The following is a 15404-nucleotide window of genomic DNA, read 5'->3' as shown; positions in this document are numbered from 1 at the left end:
ATAATTAAAAGAATGACCAAAAGAGGAAACAGAAAAAATAAGGAGGAATTTATTTTTATATGATACTTACCCATTAGGTTATAGACATTGCTGCTATGGAACAACACATCTTACAACATGGTGAAACCCCACCTCTACTAAAAATACAAAAATTAGCTGGATGTGGTAGCTCATGGCTGTAGTCCAAGCTACTGAAGAGGCTGAAGTGGGATAATTGCTTAAAACTCGGGTGTCAAGGCTGCAGTGAGACATAATCATAAGCCAGACTGCACTCCAGCCTGTGTGACAGAGTGGGATCCTGTATAAAAAAAAAAAACTCCCCAAAACATATTACTATTTAATAACCTGGGTTTAGAATCAAAGAAGATGTTTTGACAGGAAGCTACATTTAATATTAAGGTCTGAAAGAGGAAAAGAGATAACGAGACAAGAGGCAAGCAGATAAGAAAGAATCGAAATTAAGGGTTAGGAGTAAGTGAATAAAAAGCAAGCCTGAGGCATGTGTAAATACTGTAATTATGCACTAATGGTTTCATCTGCATAGGTTGCAGTTAACCAACAGGATCATAACTCACTCACCTATAATGTAGCAATAATGTTCCTAATTTTCTTCCATATATCACCAACCCCTAGGTCTAGGGCTACAGATTAATTACTAATCAGTAATTAAAACATGACTTATTCATATGAATGCAACATTATAGCTTTCTATATCACTAATTATTGGATAGTTATATTTATGTGTTAATTTAAGAAAATATAACTATGAATAGTTGTCTATTTGAGAGTATAGAACCATGAAAATCAAGTTAAAAGTCCAAATCCATTTAAAGAGACAACTCTATTCATCTTCCACATACTCTAGTTTGCTGTTTATGTAATAGCTTTGGAGTCAGACTGCCTGGGCTCAATTTGGAGACAGATAGATTAGATAGACTTTATATCTATATAATTATACATAAAGATAAGATAGTTAACCTCTCAGCCTCAATTATTTCACACCTGAAATGAAAGTGAAATTAATACTTACTTTAATAGGATTCAATGGTGATGATGATGATTGATTATTACTTTGAGTAAAATTCCTCCAGCTTATAATGCATAATTTATGAGTATTCATGAGTTTATAGAATTTTGGCTAGTGTCCATACAGCTTAAGATGATATTCAATTTGTTCATTCATTCATTCATTCATTAAGAAAATGAAGCTACCAGCATATGCTGGGCTCCTGCTGGTGGCTAGTGAGGTAAAGATGAATAAACATTCCACACCCAGCTGTTGATTATGGACTACAAAGCAGAGCAGTTATTTGGGCTATGAAACAAAATAAAGTTTGGCAGATGTAGCTGAGCAACTATGATAGTACAATAGAAAAATTTATCAACTTTGCCTCAGGGGACAAAAAATAAATAAGAAAAGCATCCTGGAGTAAAAAAGCTTTGACTTGATTCTCAAACAATGAGTAGGAATTTTGCATGAGAGCAGACAAGGAAAGGCATTCTGAGAGGAGAAAAATGTACAAAGAATTACTAGGCAGATGATGATAATTAAAAGGACAATATTTCATATTTATAAATACTGTATTTGGGTGTTATTTTTATAAAATATTTACATGTTTTTTCTTTATTGTTGTAAAAATCAAAGCACAAAGGAATGTGGAAACTTCTCCAAAGTATATTATGTAATTCTTATATATGTTAAATAATGTGTCAGTCACATCCTACCATTCTCTTTTCATTCCATTTCTAAATATCTATAAGGCAAATTCAAAACAGCTCAGATATAATATTTTGTAAAATGTTTGTTATTGGAACTATGGGTAAATTTCCATGACAACTGTTTCTTCTTTTCTGTGTTTATATTGTGCAGTTTGACAAGATGGGGGATGAGTCATAGCCAGAAAGGGAAAATGACCTATCCTCTCTCCTATTAGATCCTGGGCATGAACGGAAACAGGCAAGTTATTTACAAAATAAATAAAAGAGCCTCTGATAAGTAACACCCACTCTAGACAGTAATATCATTTACTCAAAGGTAAGGGACACAGGAACATTATCTGCTCTATGTTAAAGAGTAGCTGAAAACCCTATCAGGTTCAATCATTTAGAGGAATTGTTTTTACTACTGTAGAAGTAAGGATAAGATAAATGTTACTGTTTTAAAAAATATATTCAGAGAGTATAATTTAAATAAGGCAAATAATGATATCAAATTATAATTGCTGAATTATAAAAAGAGCTGAAATAGGAAATTATATTTTGGAATAAAGATCAATGTCATTGTAAGAAGAAATATAATAATTTCTGCTAGGCCAGTTTTTAAAACCAACATTTTATTATACTTTCATAAAAGATATTTTACTGACAATGTGGACATAGCAGTAATATATAACTTCCTCCTTTCTCCATAACCCTAGAAAAAAAACCAAAGGAGAATTTTTACATGTCAAAGATAATTACTCTTATTTCTACCTTATAATCAGTGTATCTCCAGAAGGGAACAATATTAAGCACATTTTGAAATAGTATAAATACTTCATGACTTCTGAACTATGAAAGTATAAACAGTTCTTATAGTGTAAATAAAAGTTGAACTTTCAACATATCCTTGTCATGCAACTTAAAGCAATTGTTCTTTCAAATCAATTTAAGCTGTATACATGATAGAAGTAAAAGGTAGATGTTTATGACAATTTTAACCCTATTTATGGAGCAAATTATTTGACTTTAAACAGCAAAAGGTTAAAATCAAAGAAACTAAGAATACTTAGTTTGCTTTTCTTGAATTAATTATCATGTTATTTCTGTGCATTTATAAAACAATTATATTTTAAACTTAGTTTTATAAAAATGTTACTGTAAGATTTATTTATTGCCAAGGTTAAATGAGGAAACTTAGGCAAGTCTAAGAAAGTGAGAAGTTAATTTATTCAGCTCCTGGGCGAGCTTCAGTGGTCCAAGAGGGGGCCAGAGAAGTCATGCCTGGCTGTTCAGGGTATGGGGTTTTATGGGGAGGGCAGGCAATTGATTGGCTACTGGGGAAACAAAGAGAAGGCATTTCTATTGGCTGTTGAGGCACAGGAAGTACAGAGAGTTAAAGTAGAAAGTACATGAAACTAGCTGCCATTGGTAGGCAGGTGGGACCTTGGTAGGTGGGCCTGCCGGGGGTGTACAGGGAAGGCTGTTGCTGGGCAGGGTATGGTGGGGGTTCTTGAAAAAAGTTTTCTGCAGGGTTTTTTAACAGCAGTCTGGAGGTTGGATGCATAATTTAGTGCTGAGTGTTAGTATTAGAAGTTAGGGTTAGTATTAGAAGATGGGTGGGGGCTTGGGCATGGTATGCAGAGGCAGGTGTGGGGAAGCTATGGGAAGCCAGATAATAAGCTCCGGTGATGACGCATTTATCAGGCATGGAGAATGATGAATGTGTCCCTTTGACTCCCAGCAATCAACCAGCCTTACATTTCGACCTTTTCGATGATATAGAACGCTGCTTCTCTCTGACTACTTCCTGCTGAACAGGGGCGCAGTGGGGGATCAGTTGGTTGGTGTCTCAGCTGTGAGTTCGATGGAGGGGTGAAGCACCATTTGATTTATGGCTACCCTGGAAATTTTCCTTATGCAAGTTTGTAAAAACCTGAGAAAGAAAGGGGCTAGCATTAAGTAAAAGACAAATAATGATAAACGGGATGATTTCTTGAATTAAGAGGGAGGCCCCCATGTCTGCAGTTTCCCTGGAGGTGGGAAAGGCTTTAACCCATCTAGAAAAAGTATTTATACAGGTTAGGAGGTAGTGAAATTTTTTTGTTGGTGGGCATATGAGTAAAATTAACTTGCCAGTCTTGGGTCAGCAGGTTGCCACGCATTGAGGGAGTAGGAAACTGTGGCTTAAGGCTTTTTTTTTTTTATGAGTCCTTGCGAGTGTATCTTAAACAGCGGGTCATCTGTTAAGGGGGGGTTTGGCTGCCCTGTAGGCAATTGTGACAGGTTGAACCTGGTCTGGAGGGGAACTGCGGCAAATGGGGGTTTGTTGAGGGAGGCACATAAAAAGCAGTTGGTGAAATTTGTGGATTTGGCTAAATTTAACATGTAGATACCTTGTCGGTTTAGGTGAAGGTAAAGAGAAAGTAAGATTCTGGGTGAAGGGGAATAGTAAAGAAGGAGTCATGAGGTGCAGAATGAGAGGTAGTGGAAGAAATATTGGATAGTAGGGTGTAAGGGTTGGGGACCACTGGGTGGAGAGGTACTGCCACCTCATTGATTAGATGGAGGTCTTGAATCAGGTGGTAGTTGCTGGATGGCTGTAAGATAAGAGTATTACAAGGGGAACTGGTGGGGATAAGGAGTCCCTGGGCTAAAAGTCAAGTGATGATTGGTTTTAGGCCTTGATGGTGGCTTTTTGAAATGAGAAACTGAGGACAGGAGGCAAAGTGGGTAGGATTTTTGAGAAATATTTTAACTGGCATGTGATGTGTGGCCACTACAGGCTTGGAGGTATTCTATACTGAGGGGCTAACTACCTCAGGAGTTGAGGGGAAGGGATATGACTGGGTGCATTGCCAGTTAGGGTTAGTATTAGAAGATGGGTGGGGGATGAGATTGGCTGTGAGGGGCCAGTGAGTTGGAGGGTGGACCCTAGAGTTTGGAGGATGTCCCGCCCTAGTAGGGGAACTGGGCATGAAGGCATGATTAGGAAGGAGTGAGAGATTGGGTGTCCCTCAAGTTTACAGGCTAAGGGAGGAGTCTGGTTGGGGCAGAAGGGCTTTTCATCAATTTTCATAACTGACACCTGGGAAGGTGTGCTAGGTCCTGAGTAGGAAGGCAATACAGAATAGGTAGCCCCCATGTCCACTAAAAAGGAAATGGACTTATCCACTATCTGTAGCATTATTTTGTGCTCGGCAAGGGTGATAGGGGTCTCTGAGTCTGGGCCACATCAGTCATCCAGGAGGCCAAGGAGTTCAAATGAAGGGACTGTATTCTTCAGACCGGCCTGCCCCTCACATGGAGGTGCAGGGAGTGAGCCTATAGTCCGGGACAGGCAGTCTACCTTCCAGTGTCTGGTCCGTTTGCAGATAGGACAGGGTTCAGGGTCCAGATGCGGACAGGGGCACTGTCGGGCTCAGTGTCCCTCCTGGCTGCATTTGAAACAGGGCCAGGGCAGGACCTTTGAAGCAGTCTGGGTGGGACCAGAGGGTTCTGAGAAACCATTTTGGAGGGGCTTTGATAGGCCCCTTACAACAGATGCTTGGTGAGTTGCCGGCCTCAGAGCTGCTACAAGAGCTTGGGTTTGGAGGCTCACCTGTTGCTGCAGCTGGGCCTGGCGGGTGGCCTCAGGTTTTCATCTCGGCCATTAAAAACTTTAAATGCCATGTTTACCAGGTCTCATATGGGAGTTTGGGGGCCCTCTTCTGCCTTCTTTAGTTTTTTTCTAATATCTGGTGCTGATTGGGAAATAAAATGGGCCACTAGGAGGGTAGCCCCAGCTAAAGAGTCTGGATCTACTCAGGTATGAAGGACCATAGCGTTAGTTAGCCGGTCTAGGAAGGCAGCTGGATTTTCAGTAGGACCCTGAGTTATTTCCCACAGTTTATCATAATTAACTACTTTTTGGGCTGCGTTTTGCATGTCCACAAGGAGGCACTGTAGCATTTAGTCTCGGCGGCGGTGGCCATTTTGGCCAGTTTGATAGTCCCAGTTAGGATCAGCCTCAGGGACCGCCACTGTACCTACTGGCATCTGATTATTAGTGAGATGTACCTGATCAGCATGTACCCTGGCTGCCATGAGGATGCGGTTACACTCCTCAGGAGTAAGGGTAGAGGACAGGATTACATAAATGTCATGCCCCATTAAGTCATATGCCTGAGTGAGATAACAAAATTCCTTAATGTAAGCAATAGAGTTGGCAGAGAATGACCCTAAGTGCTTCTCAACAGATCAGTAAGGGAGAAGGGAATGTGCACTCGGACAACACCCTCTGCTCTGGCCACCTCACAGAGAGGACAAAGGAGGGAGTTTTTGTTGCTGGGAGTGCTGTGTGAGCAAGTGTGAGCACTAATAGGAGAGGCCATGCCAGAAATTGGAAGAGGAGGAGCAGGAGTGAGCTGGGGTCCAGGTATGGTGGGGGATTAGTGGGTCAAGTGGGGGGTAGGGAGAGTTTTTCAGGCAGATTGGGGTCAGAAAAAGAAGAGGAGGAGGTTGGTGAAGGGGCTGAGGGCAGTGGGGGGACACTTTTTGCCAGGAGTACTTGGGCAGTACTGCAGGATGAGCAGAGGCTGGGGTGGGAACGGAGGTGCCAGAAAGCCTGAATATAGGAAACCTCCACCCACTTGCCATTTCTTTGGCAGAAATTGTCTAAATCTGTTAGAACATTAAAGTCAAGGGTGCCCCCAAGAGGCCACTTGGACTGGTTGTCTAGAGGATACTATGGCCAGGCCACAGAGGAGAGGAAGAGTAACCTTTTCTTTTTTATAGGAAGACTCAGTTTGGGTAGATTTTGGACCAGGCATCCTAGTGGTGACTTAAAGTCTGGGCAGGAATTCTGATTACCCATATTTTATCTTCTTCAGTGGCCTAAGGGCAAGAAGTGGACACAGAAATAAATTATACCCAACACGGGCAGAAAAGCTCCTTTCCTGGAGGGGGAGGCTGAGAGAACTTACAGGCTGCAATGATAACAATAAGAAAGAAAATAAAAACGAACAGGGCTAGAGCTATTTGCCACATGGTAGAGTTAGAGGAAGTGAAACTAGCGGAAGTGGGAAGTGGGGTTTCAGTGGTAGAAGAAGAATAGAAGGAAAAAGGAGAACAGAATTATTTGTAGAGGCAGGAACTCAGTGAAAGTCCCCTGAAGCTAGTGGTCTGTTATCCACTGTAGAATATCCAGTACCTCAAGGGAAGTAGGCTTGAACCACTGTATATTAGTTAGTAAGAGCCTAACAAAGCTGGCAAATCTACAGTAGAGACAGGACCACATATAGGATTGATGGACAAAGGGTGGGTGCCCCCCAGGTGGGAGACCAGTCTGATGCCTTCCTGGCCATGCCCCCATTGGGATATTTCAGGGGCGTCTTGGCTAGGGTGTACGTGTATAATCCCCGGGCCTGGTCACCTCAGAACTCTTGGTCCTGAGGTGAATCACCGTTATACCTTATGACGTCCCTGTGGAACCACAGGTAGAGGCCCACACAAGCCCCGTAGCCATTAAGCTGTGGGACTACACATAGACTCACTCACTCACACACTCGCTTGGGAAGAGAGAGAGAGAGAAATTAAAAGTGCCTAGGCGGGAGCTGACCTGCCAAAAGGCAAGTTTGAGATTGAGAGCCAGAGGTCTGTTTTAGTCCTGGGCAGAGCCCAGGCTTGTGAACAGGGCTTCTTATTACCCAAACCTTAGCCACTGCTGCAGAGATGATTAGAAGGGCGGCTCAGCATCCCGGCCATCCCCCTGAAAAACCGGAGATTAGGAGAGGGTTCAGGAAGGTGGGGACATCTCCCTCAGATTCCTGGCTTTGAGAGACCCCTTACTGGGAGAAGACAAGAGTGTAGGGGCGTCTCTGCTATGCTCAGGTCCTCAGAATGAGGCCAGGGTCCCAGGCCCATGGTGAGAGACAAGAAGGAGTGCCTGACACAGCCGTGATTACAAGCAGGGAGTCCACAGAGCAGGCAGTGGGAAAAGCTATGGGCAACAGAAGTCTTACGTTGTGGTGGAGCAACTCTTGGTCCAGCCTCAGGTGGAGGAGTCAGTTTCTCCCCCAGGAGGGGGTCTCACAACTCCTCACGGGTTTCAGCACCAAATGTAAGATTTATTTATTGCCGAGGTTAAATGAGGAAACTAAGGCAAGTATAAGAAAGTGAGAAGTTAATTTATTCAGCTCCCGGGTGAGCTTCAGTGGTCCAAGAAGGAGCCAGAGAAGTCACGCCTGGCTATTCAGGGCTTGGGGTTTTATGGGGAGGGCAGGCAATTGATTGGCTACTGGGGAAACAAAGAGAAGGCATTTCTATTGGCTGTTGAGGAGCAGGAAGTACATGGAGTTAAAGTAGGAAGTACATGAAACTAGCTGCCATTGGTAGGTGGGGGGGACCTTGGGTAGGTGGACCTGCTGGGGGCATATGGGGCAGGCTATTGATGGGCAGGGTACAGTGGGGCTTCATTAAAAAAATTTTCTGCAGAGTTTTTTAACAGTGGGCTGGAGGTGGAATGCATAATTAATACTGACTGTGGGCTTGGGCATGGTATGCAGAGGTGGGTGTGGGGAAGCTATGTGGGGAAGCCAGATAATGAGCTTGGGTGATGACACAGTTATCAGGCACGGAGAGTGATGAATGTGTTCGTTTGACTCCCAGCAACGCAACTGGCCTTACAGTTACCACAATTTATTTTTAAAATAATCCACATTTTAAGCTGACTTATACCTGCGAACCTTTAGAATACACCGTTAGCTTCAGAATCAATGTGAAAAGAAATCACTAACATTGTCAGATTTAAGACATACTTTAGATAATGCCACCTTAGCAATATTAACTTTAGTAATTATAGAAAAGCATGATGACATTCATTAATATTTTATAATTCACTATGTAAAATTCTCTGTTTTGTAAAGGTAAAAATAAATGCCTACCTGTTAAAATTTATGATTTGCTTTTCTTAACTTGGATGTTTAGATAAAGGATCTTGGTAAATATAACTGAGTGTTAAAATAAAAAATAATTATAAATCAGCTACTACCTGAATTGTGAATAGTCTGGAGATGCCACATACATAGCAATGATTGATTGAGGTCTATTTCCCCATTGCTTGCTCTCAGTGTTGCTGCAGGTAATACCTAAGCCAACCTCATGCACTAGGTCTACCTGCAGGGCAATCCTTGGATTTCTGATCCACATTTTCTTCTTACTGTGTAATTCTGCTCTTTCTACTTCAGGTAGTCAGCTTTTCACTACTAAATACAGATATTTAACTGTAGGTTTTGCCCTCTTCATTCTAAAGCTTAGTAAAAATAACATGTGTCTTCTCCCCTGCCCATTTTTATTCATTTGCAAATCAAATTTCAACTCTGATCGTTACTAATAACTAGTTGGGTAGACTTCCAAACAAAGCTCCATAAATGTATGTGAAAATAATATGACTCAAATTTAAGAAATAGAAATTAAAAATAAGACTTAACTGAACATAGTCTTCAGATTCAGAATTTTAGCTATGCTAAAAATGATAGATTTATTTCACATTTTGATGCTATATTAAGTAGTATTTAATTTCAGTTTCTGTGTTTTCACTGGTTGCATATAGAAATACTATCAATTTGGTGGAGAGAGACTCAAGATGGCGCTGTGAGAACAACCCAGGATTGGAGCCCATGTTGAATTCGCAAACGGTGAGTCAGTGCAGCATTTCCAGACTGATCTTTGTTGCCCACAGAACGGGGAAACTCCCAAGTATAAAAAGACACGGGACCCCAGGCAGTAGGTCTGCCTGGCGAAGCCGGCAGCCGGGGCGGCGGCGGCCGGCCCTACCCAGCAATCCCCACAGGGCGCGCTTGTCCGGGTGCCTTGTTGAACCGGCAACCTGAGACTTGAGAGGGCTGGACTTGAGACTGAATGAGACTTGCACAGTAGCCCAGCCCAGGGGATTGCAGGGACAGATCGCTTGGGATACCCAGTGGGACGAACAAAACCGCGATTTCAAACTATCCCGGGCAGAGGGTCCGAGACGCTCTGTGGGGGAGGGGCGTCCACCACTACGGAGGCAACCTGCCCCAACTGATATACACGCCCACTGCTGAGGCAGCCAGCCGTTGCCAAGGCAACCCGCCCCAACTGAGATACACACCCACTGCTGACGCAGCCAGCCGTTGCCGAGGCAACCCGTCCGTACTGAGATACACGCCCACTGCTGACGCAACCTGCCGTTGCTGAGGCAACACGCTACAACGAAGAGACTCCGCCGCAGGGTGTGGCGGAGACCACAGCAGAGCCGGCAGGAACAGCGCGAATCACACAACAGCAGGGCGGAGCCTCGGCAGCCAAACAGTGGCTAGTCTGCCTTTGAGCTGGGCAGGACACCTGATCGGACATCCAAAAATAAAGCCCAAACCCCTCAACACAGAGCATTTGAGAAAAAAAAAAGGGTTGTTTAATGAGCTGTGTTGCAGCAGAATCAAACATAGCAGCCTAACAGCCCTGAATGAACAACAGAGTGCACAGCTCAGCAATTAAACCCCTATAAAGTACAAACTGTCTCCTCAAGCAGCTCCCTGACCCCTCTATATCCAAAAGACTGTCATTAGGCAGGCATCATCCTGGGACAAAGAGAGCAGAAAAAGAAACTGGTAGCATCCCTCGCTGTGCCACGGCTACTAGAGGTGCACCCCAGAGAAGCAGGGTCTGGAGCGGACCTCAACAGTCGTACAGAGAAGGGGCTAGACTGGTAGAAGGAAAACCAAGCAACAGAAATACTTCATCATCAACATTCTGGGTGTCCACTCAGAGACCCAAACGAAAAGTCAGCAACTACGCAGACGACCAGCTGACAAATCCACAAAGATGGGAAGAAACCAGCGCAAAAAGGAGGAAAACACCCGAAACCAGAACACATCGCCTCCTAGAAAGGACCAAAACTCCTCACCAGCAAGGGAACAAAGCTGGATGGAGAATGACTGTGACGAAATGACGGAATTAGACTTCAGAAGATGGATAATGAGAAACTTTTGTGAGCTAAAAGATCATGTATTAAATCAATGCAAAGAAACTAAGAACCTTGAAAAAAGATTCGAGGAAATGATAACAAGAATGGATACCTTAGAGAGGAATATGAATGAATTAAAGGAGCTGAAAAACACAATACGAGAACTTCGCGAAGCAAACGCAAGTTTCAATAGCCGAATTGACCAAGCAGAAGAAAGAATATCTGAAGTCGAAGACCAACTCAATGAAATAAAACGAGAAACCAAGATCAGAGAAAAAAGCGCAAAAAGGAATGAACAAAGTCTCCAAGAAATGTGGGACTATGTGAAAAGACCTAACCTACGTTTGATAGGTGTACCAGAAGGGGACGAAGAGAATGAATCCCAGCTGGAAAATACTCTTCAGGACATTATCCAGGAAAATTTCCCCCACCTAGCAAGACAAGCCAACACTCAATTGCAGGAAATACAGAGAACACCACAAAGATATTCCGCAAGAAGAGCAACCCCAAGGCACATAATCGTCAGATTCAACAGGGTTGAAATAAAGGAGAGAATACTAAGGGCAGCCAGAGAGAAAGGTCGGGTCACCCACAAAGGGAAGCCCATCAGACTCACAGCAGATCTCTCGGCAGAAACACTACAAGCCAGAAGAGAGTGGGAGCCAATATTCAACATTCTTAAAGAAAAGAACTTTCACCCCAGAATTTCATATCCAGCCAAACTGAGCTTCAGAAGTGAAGGAAGAATAAAATCCTTTGCGAACAAGCAAGTACTCAGAGATTTTGTCACCACCAGGCCTGCTTTACAAGAGCTCCTAAAAGAGGCACTACACATAGAAAGGATCAATCAGTACCAGCCATCCCAAAATCACACTGAATGCTAAAGAGCTTCAACATAATGAAGAATCTACAACAACTAACAGGCAAAACAGCCACTTAGAATCAAAATGGCAGTATCAAATTCACACATAACAATATTAACCCTAAATGTAAATGGACTAAATGCACCAATCAAAAGACACAGACTGGCAAATTGGATAAAAATCCAAAACCCATCAGTGTGCTGTATCCAGGAAACCCATCTCACATGCAAGGATACACAAAGGCTCAAAATAAAGGGATGGAGGAAGATTTACCAAGCTAATGGAAAGCAAAAAAAAAGCAGGAGTTGCAATTCTCATCTCTGATAAAATAGACTTGAAAGCAACAAAGATCAAAAGAGACAAAGAAGGCCATTACATAATGGTAAAAGGATCGATACAACAAGAAGAGCTAACGATCCTAAACATATATGGACCCAACACAGGAGCACCCAGATACATAAGGCAAGTTCTTAATGACTTACAGAAGGACTTAGACTCCCACACAATAATAATGGGAGACTTTAACACTCCACTGTCAATACTAGACAGGTCAACCAGACAGAAAATCAACAAGGATACCCAGGGCTTGAACTCAGACCTGGAGCAAGCAAACCTGGTGGACATTTACAGAACTCTCCACCCCAAATCCACAGAATACACATTCTTCTCAGCACCACATCACACCTACTCTAAAATTGACCACATAATTGGAAGTAAAGCACTGCTCAACAAATGCAAAACAACTGAAATCATAACAAACAGCCTCTCAGACCATAGTGCAATCAAGTTAGAACTCAGAATTCAGAAACCGACCCAGAACCGCACAGCTTCATGGAAACTGAACAACTGGCTCTTGAATGTTGACTGGGTAAACAACGAAATGAAGGCAGAAATAAAGAAGTTCTTCGAAACCAATGAGAATGAAGACACAACGTGCCAGAACCTCTGGGACACATTTAAAGCAGTCTCTAGAGGAAAGTATATAGCAATAAGTGCCCATATGAGGAGAATGGAGAGATCCAAAATTGACACCCTATCGTCAAAATTGAAAGAGCTAGAGGAGCAAGATCAAAAAAACTCAAAACCCAGCAGAAGACAAGAAATTACTAAGATCAGAGCTGAGCTGAAGGAGATTGAGACACGAAAAACCCTTCAAAAAATCAATAAATCCAAGAGCTGGTTTTTTGAAAAGATCAACAAAATAGACAGACCACTAGCCAGATTGATTAAAAAGAAAAGAGAGAACAACCAAATAGATGCAATAAAAAATGATAAAGGGGAAATCACCACAGATTCCACAGAAATTCAAACCATCATCAGAGAATATTACAAACAACTCTATGCACATAAACTAGTAAACCTGGAAGAAATGGATAAATTCCTGGACTCCTGTGTCCTCCCAAGCCTAAACCAGGAGGAAGCTGAAACTATGAATAGACCAATAACAAGGTCTGAAGTCGAGGCAGCAATTAAGAGCCTACCTCACAAAAAAAGCCCAGGTCCAGATGGGTTCACAGCCGAATTCTACCAGACACACAAGGAGGAGCTGGTACCATTCCTTCTAAAACTATTTCAAACAATCCAAAAAGAGGGAATCCTTCCCAAATCATTTTATGAGACCAACATCATCCTGATACCAAAACCCGGCAGAGACCCAACGAGAAAAGAAAACTTCAGGCCAATATCCATGATGAACATAGATGCAAAAATCTTCAATAAAATATTGGCAAGCCGATTGCAACAGCAAATCAAAAATCTTATTCATCATGATCAAGTAGGATTCATCCCAGGGATGCAAGGCTGGTTCAACATACGCAAGTCTATCAACGTAATTCACCACATAAACAGAACCAAAAACAAAAACCACATGATTATCTCAATTGACGCAGAGAAGGCATTTGACAAAATTCAACAGCCCTTTATGCTAAAAACCCTCAATAAACTCGGCATCGATGGAACGTATCTCAAAGTAATAAAAGCTATTTATGACAAACCAACAGCCAATATCATACTGAATGGGCAAAAACTGGAAGCATTCCCTTTGAAATCTGGTACTAGACAAGGATGCCCTCTCTCACCACTCCTATTCAATATAGTACTGGAAGTTCTAGCCAGAGCAATCAGGCAAGAAAAAGAAATAAAGGGTATTCAAATAGGAAAGGTGGAAGCCAAATTGTCTCTATTTGCAGACGACATGATAGTATACCTAGAAGACCCCATCGCCTCAGCCCAAAAACTCCTGAAACTGATAAACAACTTCAGCAAAGTCTCAGGATATAAAATCAATGTGCAAAAATCACAAGCATTCGTCTACTCCAATAACAGACTTAAAGAAAGCCAAATCAAGAGCGAACTGCCATTCGCAATTGCTACAAAAAGAATAAAATACCTTGGAATACAACTCACAAGGAACGTAAGGGACCTCTTCAAGGAGAACTACAAACCACTGCTCAACGAAATCAGAGAGGACACAAACAGATGGAGAAACATTCCATGTTCATGGTTAGGAAGAATTAATATCGTGAAAATGGCTATACTGCCCAAAGTAATTTACAGAATCAACGCTATCCCCATCAAGCTACCATTGACTTTCTTCACAGAACTGGAAAAAACCACCATGAACTTCATATGGAACCAAAAGAGAGCCCGCATAGGCAAGTCAATTCTAAGCAGAAAGAACACAGCGGGGGGCATCACACTACCGGATTTCAAACTATACTACAAGGCTACAGTAATCAAAACAGCATGGTACTGGTACCAAAACAGAGATATAGACCAATGGAACAAAACAGAGGCACCGGAGGCAACACAACATACATACAACTATACAATCTTTGATAAACCTGACAAAAACAAGCAATGGGGCAAGGATTCCATGTTTAACAAATGGTGTTGGGAAAACTGGCTAGCCATGTGCAGAAAGCAGAAACTGGACCCCTTCCTGACACCTTACACTAAAATTAACTCCAGATGGATTAAAGACTTAAACATAAGACCTGGCACCATAAAAACCCTAGAAGGAAATCTAGGCAAAACTATCCAGGACATAGGAGTAGGCAAGGACTTCATGAACAAAACACCAAGAGCATTGGCAACAAAAGCCAAAATAGACAAATGGGACCTAATGAAACTCCACAGCTTCTGCACGGCAAAAGAAACAGTAACTAGAGTGGATCGGCAACCAACAGAATGGGAAAAAATTTTCACAGTCTACCCATCTGACAAAGGGCTGATATCCAGAATTTACAAACAACTCAAGCAGATTTACAGGAAAAAAACAAACAAGCCCATTCAAAAGTGGGCAAAGGATATGAACAGATACTTTACGAAAGAAGACATATATGAGGCCAACAATCATATGAAAAAATGCTCATCGTCACTGGTCATCAGAGAGATGCAAATCAAAACCACATTGAGATATCATCTCACGCCAGTTAGAATGGCGATCATTAAAAAATCTGGAGACAACAGATGCTGGAGAGGATGTGGAGAAAAAGGAACACTTTTACACTGTTGGTGGGAGTGTAAATTAGTCCAACCATTGTGGAAGACAGTGTGGCGATTCCTCGAGGCCTTAGAAATAGAAATTCCATTTGACCCAGCAATCCCATTACTGGGTATATATCCAAAAGACTATAAATCGTTCTACTATAAGGACACATGTATACGAATGTTCATTGCAGCACTGTTTACAATAGCAAAGACCTGGAATCAACCCAAATGCCCATTGATAATAGACTGGATTGGAAAAATGTGGCACATATACACCATGGAATATTATGCAGCAATCAGGAATGATGAGTTCGTGTCGTTTGTAGGGACATGGATGAATCTGGAAAACGTCATCCTCAGCAAAC

The 15404-nt window shown here is 42.2% G+C and overlaps 1 long non-coding RNA gene across 1 annotated transcript in view; it reads left to right on the top strand.

Annotated features, from left to right (window-relative positions):
* Nucleotides 1-5928: 5928 nt before the first annotated feature.
* Nucleotides 5929-15404, top strand: part of LOC144581502 (uncharacterized) — a 50780-nt gene continuing 41304 nt past the window's right edge. Inside the window, exons 1-2 of the long non-coding RNA XR_013532384.1 lie at nt 5929-6115; nt 9290-9374. This is a non-coding gene — a long non-coding RNA (uncharacterized LOC144581502). The remainder of the gene's footprint in view (nt 6116-9289; nt 9375-15404) is intronic.

The sequence above is a fragment of the Callithrix jacchus genome, chromosome 2 (assembly GCF_049354715.1).
Source record: "Callithrix jacchus isolate 240 chromosome 2, calJac240_pri, whole genome shotgun sequence".
NCBI classification, from domain to species: domain Eukaryota; kingdom Metazoa; phylum Chordata; class Mammalia; order Primates; family Cebidae; genus Callithrix; species Callithrix jacchus.
This window is presented reverse-complemented; position numbering and strand designations above follow the sequence as displayed.